The following is an 8,633-nucleotide window of genomic DNA, read 5'->3' on the forward strand; positions in this document are numbered from 1 at the left end:
AATGCCGGCCGCGCTCTGTGCAACTGTTGAATAAAACAAAAAAAATTAACAACCTCAAGTAATCCAGAGCTAGGGCAGGGGACTGATATTTACTCCAGAAATAAAGCAGAAGGCCGTTTCATTTTTCATATATTTTATTATTTTCAGATATTTATATGTTTATAAAGCGCAGAAGGCAGTCCGGAGAGACACCAGAGCGCTTCAAACTGACGCGAGGACAAGCAAGTATTAGTAATTGTGTTCAGACTAGACGATTACAAAAACATACAGTAGCCAAATATATGTCTTGAGAGCCAAAGGCACAGACAAGCAAGCCTTAATCACCGGGCCCTCAGAGGGAGGCACTGGGCACCTCAAGAGAGAATGGGCCATGTAGGGTCTTGGAGAGCTGTGAGCATCAGGCAGCACCGGGCCCTCAGAGGGAGGCACTGGTAACCTCAAGAGAGAATGGGCCGTGTAGGGTTTTGGAGAGCTGTGAGCATCAGGCAGCACCGGCCCCTCAGACGGAGGGACTGGTAACCTCAAGAGAGAATGGGCAGTGTAGGGCTTTGGAGAGCTGTGAGCATCAGGCAGCACCGGGCCCTCAGAGGGAGGCACTGGGGCCCTCAGAGGGAGGCACTGGTACCCTCAAGAGAGAATGGGCAGTGTAGGGTTTTGGAGAGCTGTGAGCATCAGGCAGCACCGGGCCCTCAGAGGGAGGCACTGGTAACCTCAAGAGAGAATGGGCAGTGTAGGGCTTTGGAGAGCTGTGAGCATCAGGCATCACCGGGCCCTCAGAGGGAGGCACTGGTAACCTCAAGAGAGAATGGGCCGTGTAGGGTTTTGGAGAGCCGGGAGCATCAGGCAGCACCGGGCCCTCAGAGGGAGGCACTGGTAACCTCAAGAGAGAATGGGCCGTGTAGGGTTTTGGAGAGCTGTGAGCATCGGGCAGCACCGGGCCCTCAGAGGGAGGCACTGGTAACCTTAAGAGACAATGGGCAGTGTAGGGTTTTGGAGAGCTGTGAGCATCAGGCAGCACCGGGCCCTCAGAGGGAGGCACTGGTAACCTCAAGAGAGAATGGGCAGTGTAGGGTTTTGGAGAGCTGTGAGCATCAGGCAGCACCGGGCCCTCAGAGGGAGGCACTGGTAACCTCAAGAGAGAATGGGCAGTGTAGGGCTTTGGAGAGTTGTGAGCATCAGGCAGCACCGGGCCCTCAGAGGGAGGCACTGGTAACCTCAAGAGAGAATGGGCAGTGTAGGGCTTTGGAGAGCTGTGAGCATCAGGCAGCACCGGGCCCTCAGACGAAGGCATCGGGCCCTCAAGAGAGAATGGGCCGTGTAGGGCTTTGGAGAGCTGTGAGCATCAGGCAGCACCGGGCCCTCAGAGGGAGGCACTGGTAACCTCAAGAGAGAATGGGCCGTGTAGGGTTTTGGAGAGCTGTGAGCATCAGGCAGCACCGGGCCCTCAGAGGGAGGCACTGGTAACCTCAAGAGAGAATGGGCCGTGTAGGGTTTTGGAGAGCTGTGAGCATCAGGCAGCACCGGGCCCTCAGAGGGAGGCACTGGTAACCTCAAAAGAGAATGGGCAGTGTAGGGTTTTGGAGAGCTGTGAGCATCAGGCAGCACCGGGCCCTCAGAGGGAGGCACTGGTAACCTCAAGAGAGAATGGGCCGTGTAGGGTTCTGGAGAGCTGTGAGCATCATGCAGCACCGGGCCCTCAGAGGGAGGCACTGGTAACCTCAAGAGAGAATGGGCCGTGTAGGGTTTTGGAGAGCTGTGAGCATCAGGCAGCACCGGGCCCTCAGAGGGAGGCATCGGGCCCTCAAGAGAGAATGGGCCGTGTAGGGCTTTGGAGAGCTGTGAGCATCAGGCAGCACCGGGCCCTCGGAGGGAGGCACTGGTAACCTCAAGAGAGAATGGGCAGTGTAGGGCTTTGGAGAGCTGTGAGCATCAGGCAGCACCGGGCCCTCAGAGGGAGGCACTGGTAATCTCAAGAGAGAATGGGCCGTGTAGGGCTTTGGAGAGCTGTGAGCATCAGGCAGCACCGGGCCCTCAGAGGGAGGCACTGGTAACCTCAAGAGAGAATGAGCAGTGTAGGGCTTTGGAGAGCTGTGAGCATCGGGCAGCACCGGGCCCTCAGAGGGAGGCACTGGTAACCTCAAGAGAGAATGGGCCGTGTAGGGCTTTGGAGAGCTGTGAGCATCAGGCAGCACCGGGCCCTCAGAGGGAGGCACTGGTAACCTCAAGAGAGAATGGGCCGTGTAGGGTTTTGGAGAGCTGTGAGCATCAGGCAGCACCGGGCCCTCAGAGGGAGGCACTGGTAACCTCAAGAGAGAATGGGCAGTGTAGGGCTTTGGAGAGTTGTGAGCATCAGGCAGCACCGGGCCCTCAGAGGGAGGCACTGGTAACCTCAAGAGAGAATGGGCAGTGTAGGGCTTTGGAGAGCTGTGAGCATCAGGCAGCACCGGGCCCTCAGAGGGAGGCATCGGGCCCTCAAGAGAGAATGGGCCGTGTAGGGCTTTGGAGAGCTGTGAGCATCAGGCAGCACCGGGCCCTCAGAGGGAGGCACTGGTAACCTCAAGAGAGAATGGGCCGTGTAGGGTTTTGGAGAGCTGTGAGCATCAGGCAGCACCGGGCCCTCAGAGGGAGGCACTGGTAACCTCAAGAGAGAATGGGCCGTGTAGGGTTTTGGAGAGCTGTGAGCATCAGGCAGCACCGGGCCCTCAGAGGGAGGCACTGGTAACCTCAAGAGAGAATGGACCGTGTAGGGTTTTGGAGAGCTGTGAGCATCATGCAGCACCGGGCCCTCAGAGGGAGGCACTGGTAACCTCAAGAGAGAATGGGCCGTGTAGGGTTTTGGAGAGCTGTGAGCATCAGGCAGCACCGGGCCCTCAGAGGGAGGCATCGGGCCCTCAAGAGAGAATGGGCCGTGTAGGGCTTTGGAGAGCTGTGAGCATCAGGCAGCACCGGGCCCTCGGAGGGAGGCACTGGTAACCTCAAGAGAGAATGGGCAGTGTAGGGCTTTGGAGAGCTGTGAGCATCAGGCAGCACCGGGCCCTCAGAGGGAGGCACTGGTAACCTCAAGAGAGAATGGGCCGTGTAGGGCTTTGGAGAGCTGTGAGCATCAGGCAGCACCGGGCCCTCAGAGGGAGGCACTGGTAACCTCAAGAGAGAATGGGCAGTGTAGGGCTTTGGAGAGCTGTGAGCATCGGGCAGCACCGGGCCCTCAGAGGGAGGCACTGGTAACCTCAAGAGAGAATGGGCCGTGTAGGGCTTTGGAGAGCTGTGAGCATCAGGCAGCACCGGGCCCTCAGGGGGAGGCACTGGTAACCTCAAGAGAGAATGGGCCGTGTAGGGTTTTGGAGAGCTGTGAGCATCAGGCAGCACCAGGCCCTCAGAGGGAGGCACTGGTAACCTCAAGAGAGAATGGGCCGTGTAGGGCTTTGGAGAGCTGTGAGTATCAGGCAGCACCGGGCCCTCAGAGGGAGGCACTGGTAACCTCAAGAGAGAATGGGCAGTGTAGGGCTTTGGAGAGTTGTGAGCATCAGGCAGCACCGGGCCCTCAGAGGGAGGCACTGGTAACCTCAAGAGAGAATGGGCAGTGTAGGGCTTTGGAGAGCTGTGAGCATCAGGCAGCACCGGGCCCTCAGAGGGAGGCATCGGGCCCTCAAGAGAGAATGGGCCGTGTAGGGCTTTGGAGAGCTGTGAGCATCAGGCAGCACCGGGCCCTCAGAGGGAGGCACTGGTAACCTCAAGAGAGAATGGGCCGTGTAGGGTTTTGGAGAGCTGTGAGCATCATGCAGCACCGGGCCCTCAGAGGGAGGCACTGGTAACCTCAAGAGAGAATGGGCCGTGTAGGGTTTTGGAGAGCTGTGAGCATCAGGCAGCACCGGGCCCTCAGAGGGAGGCATCGGGCCCTCAAGAGAGAATGGGCCGTGTAGGGCTTTGGAGAGCTTTGAGCATCAGGCAGCACCGGGCCCTCAGAGGGAGGCACTGGTAACCTCAAGAGAGAATGGGCAGTGTAGGGCTTTGGAGAGCTGTGAGCATCGGGCAGCACCGGGCCCTCAGAGGGAGGCACTGGTAACCTCAAGAGAGAATGGGCCGTGTAGGGCTTTGGAGAGCTGTGAGCATCAGGCAGCACCGGGCCCTCAGAGGGAGGCACTGGTAACCTCAAGAGAGAATGGGCAGTGTAGGGCTTTGGAGAGCTGTGAGCATCAGGCAGCACCGGGCCCTCAGAGGGAGGCATCGGGCCCTCAAGAGAGAATGGGCCGTGTAGGGCTTTGGAGAGCTGTGAGCATCAGGCAGCTGGGAGGTGGGTGAAGATACACAGGGACTGTGTCCGAAGGCAAAGCCGCAGATGCCTGTAGAATGATGCTGTAGCCCCAGACCCAGAAATTGAAGTAACGGGGCGTGAACAGGCTCGTGGTTGGCATTGGGAGTGGGTTCTACGGGGTGGAGCCGCGCCCCTGGCTTGTGGGCTCAGCTGGCAATCTCTCCGTGGGCGCTCTGCCGGACCCCTGCCTTCCCGGCCGCTGCCAGAGTCCTTGGGATCTGGTACTCCTGTGTGAGTGAAGTTTTCCGTCTTGTCTGCGTCTACACCACGAGAGCCCTCATCCCTGCCAGCCTCCAGCATCAACTCCGCCGCGTGTCCGTCATTATGCAGGTGAATAGTGAGTGTTGGAGCAGCGTGTGAAGAGGCGGTGAGAAAGTTAGATGACGCTACAAGGCTCAGGGTAGGAGGTTCCCTTCCGTGATGTGACAGGTTTCAGGCGGCCGCTCTCATTACTTAAATCGCATTGGGTTGATGGGTTTGTTTACACTGTTGCCGTGGGCTCTGCTGGTCTGCGGTTGCTGGTTGAGGTGAATGCTGTGTGCTTTTAGAGGCGGTGAGGTCTACAGGCTTCCAGTATCGTCACAGTTTCAAAATGTGTGTTTTCATTTTGACAGAGGGTGGACTTACATTGTGTTCACATTATTGCCAGCGCTTGTCATAGCTTCTCGGCGTTTGTACACATGCAAACACGACACAGCTTAGCAGTTTGACCAGTTTGCAGTGCACAGTTTTATTTTGACAAGTCACACAGTGCACAGCTCCGCGTTCTGCCACGCTGGGGGCTCCTTAAGGCGTCACCTTCCTTAACAACAGCACACAAGCATTCAAATGACTTTACAAATTGGAACATTTCGGTGCCCTTTGTCTGTACACATTCGCTGCTGCATTTGTGAAACACAATCCTATGTGCCTTTAGTAAAAGAACTTTTTAATGGTATTTTTTATGGCACGTACTGGCAGTCCTATCGGAGCGTTGTGTCTATGTGGCTTTGCGCCACAGCAAATAACAGGCATTGTCCACTTTAATGGGACACTTTTGATCGGCCTCAGATAAATGAAGGTCTGATTTGGCCCTTTCAACATCCAGGCCTGTCACTACGAAATGTAGACGGCACTCTGCAGAATTTATTTTCCACAAATGAACTGTTGTATAGCAGCAGGGACCCATTTTTGATTTATATGCATTTATGGCCTGCACAGGGTACACTGCATGAGTGGTGTGCCCTTCTGAGTGCAGGGTGAGCAGTCTACTTTTGTGAGTGTAGGGCGAGCGAAACAGTGTACATCTTTGAGTGCAGTGCAGCGAAGGGTGAGTGATGTCTGAGTGAGTGCAGGTTGAGCAGTGTGCCTGTGTGAGTGATGTGGATGGGTGAATGCAGGCTTAGTGATGTGTCAGGGAAGGGTGAGTAATGGGTCTGTGAGTGCAGGGTGAGTAGTGTGCCCGTGTGAGTGATGTGGATGGGTGAATGCAGGCTTAGTGATGTGTCAGGGAAGGGTGAGTAATGGGTCTGTGAGTGCAGGGTGAGTAGTGTGCCTGTGTGAGTGATGTGGATGGGTGAATGCAGGCTTAGTGATGTGTCAGGGAAGGGTGAGTAATGGGTCTGTGAGTGCAGGGTGAGTAGTGTGCCTATGTGAATGCAGGGAGAGTGATGTATCTGTGCAAGTGCAAAGAGACTTGTCTGGCTACTCCCAGAGATGTGTTCACCAAGCTTCCTCTTCCTCAAATTTGCGTGAGAATGCACCATTTGACCAACTCTTTTTTCAAAATTTTCTCGGGGGGATACCCATCAAACCCCCCGTAGGTGGTTCGAGCTCACTCGATCGCCACAGTACAGTATTTACGCCTCACCACATTCAAATGTCACCAACCGCCACTGGATAGGGGCTGTAACTAAGAGGTACAAACAGGGGATCCAAAAGCAGTGCTGGGAAAAAAAGTTCAAACCAGCGCGCTCCCATAGCCTTCTCATGCTGTCTCTCTGTCCATCCAGCCATTCCTTTTTCTCTCCTCTTCCTCTCTGATCGCTTCCTCTCTCCCTTCCTTCTCCCTAACTCTCTTTCTCTCTCAAAGCCTGCCTGTGCCTGCTGCAATTAACCTTGGGGAGCTTGGGAGAGTGACGGAGGCACCAGGAGAGGGCCTGGCCTTTCAGAACTGGCTTCCAACGGCGGTGGAATAAAAGGCCTGTCCCTCCCTATGCATAGACTGGGCATAGGAGAGGGCAGGTTGAGGGAGCTGTGCACATGGAAGTCAGAATGGTTTAAGGGATATGTGCACCCTTGCAGGTAACAAATGGCCATAGCCATTTAAATATATTCTGCTGGTTTTTATGGTATCAAATGTAGAAGCAATACAAGCTTGAGGTGTGAAGAAGTAATCATTAACCGTGGGCAAAGAACTCCGCTCCGCCCGCAGACTATGCGCAGATTTGCCTACTCGGCGTTCCGCGAAGATCACAGTAGGCAAATCTCTGCACACTCTGCGGCGGAGCGGAGTTGACCAGTCTCTGCCTTCAACCTCTCAAGTAAGAATTCAATAAATATACATTCTAAGTAAAATAATAAACACTTACCTTGCCTGCGGCGTCCCCGGGCTGCCGTCCTCCTCTTACTCTGCGTTTCACAGTGATCTGCGTATGCGCGCGTTCCCGCGCATGCACATTCCTTGCGAGAAATGAGCATGAGCGGGCGCGCATGCATGCGCAGATCACCGTGAAACGCCGAGGAGGAGGAGGACGGCAGCCCGGGGGCGCCGCAGGCAAGGTAAGTGTTTATTGTTTTACTTAGAATGTATATTTATTTAATTCTTACTGGGGGGGTGGAGGCGGAGCAGAGCGGAGTTGGTCCCCAACTCCGTGGACCTCCGCGTAGAGCCGCTCCGCTAGCTCCGCCCAGGGTTAGTAATCATTCTATGATGAAGGTGGCAGTTGTGCCTGCCAGCAAGGAGAGGAGGGTCAACTGTTGGGCTGGTGAAATGAGGGGTTGGAAATCTACTGGGCTAGACATAACGGAATGCAATGGGGACAGCTGCGCTTACTTTAGTTGGGATGACTAGTATGTGGCCACACCCAGGGTTGATTGTGGGGTACCTGGGACAGAAGCATTTAGTTGAGGAGATGGGGCTACATTGATCAAACAGATTAACAGGAACTTGGGGAGACAGAGGTGATGTGGCCAGATATGGAACTATGGGCATGGCTTCTGAGTGGGGGGGGGGGGTTTGTTGGGGAGCTAGGAGGCCAACAGTGATCAACGGGGTCTGAAACGAAGTGAACAGAGAAATCGTAAAGTTTTGTGGTGAAAGGGGCATACAATGTGTGATACAAGAGGGCACAATATACAAGCTTCCTGTTTTTTACTCAAGATGGAGGGCATCTATCGTGTTTGGGGAATGGTACACAGAGCAAGCAGGAGCTACTGGCCTCCTAATGTGGGGGCTGAGCCATTTTACTCATGATGTCCCGGACCCCTTCAGCACTTGACTCTCAGTATTAGCATGGGTCGAGCAGTCCAAGACTTCTTGGGGAGGATGTAGATGCAGGGGGTGAACACAGCTTCAAAATATGTCAAAGAACGCAGTAAATGATTGTCCAGTCAAATACTTTCGTTTAGGAAAAAAGGAGCATTTATGTAAAATACGGTATACACAATATGCACAGTCCCATGAGGTCGGGGCTCTAGTGCTCAATAGGCAGGTTCCTGAGTCTCAATTCCCTTCTCACTAACGGTAGTGATTATTCGCTGTTCATTATAGGCGACATTCAGGTTAGGTTAGGTAGTCTAGTAGTCCGAGTCTCAGAGTCTGAGTCTCTGAGTCTCAAGAATTCCTCTCCAACTCTTCCAAACTCAATGTGTTCCAGCACTTGAAGCACCATGCATCAGAACAGGTTCCCCCCATCCTTTTGGCCCTGCAGTCAGTCTTACCCAGTCCTTCAGGGGTTGCGCAACCTGAGTCTCCAGAAGGGTTTGTGTCTCGGATATCGCACAGAGCTGGAGTGGCTGATGATGGTGAATAGCACACATGGCTCTGCAGGGGCAGTGGCTGGTCGTCCACAGTGCTACCTATGGTGAGACAGTAAATTTCTCAGATCCTTCCCATCGGTGAAGGGACGATAGCTAGGGTTCCAATCCTCAGCCGGGGCTTGGGCATCCACAGGGCACTACGGCGTCTTCTCATCTCTATGACAACTGGACCAGGCAACATCTCTTGTTCTTCACTGTGGCATCCTTTGGCATATGGGATCACCGACCTTACTGCACAAAGACACCGATCCGATCGGCACAGCAGTGATTTCATCTTCAGGGGTGTGGAATTTAATAAAAT

Source organism: Triturus cristatus, chromosome 5_1 (assembly GCF_964204655.1).
Source record: "Triturus cristatus chromosome 5_1, aTriCri1.1, whole genome shotgun sequence".
Classification (NCBI taxonomy): Eukaryota; Metazoa; Chordata; class Amphibia; order Caudata; family Salamandridae; genus Triturus; species Triturus cristatus.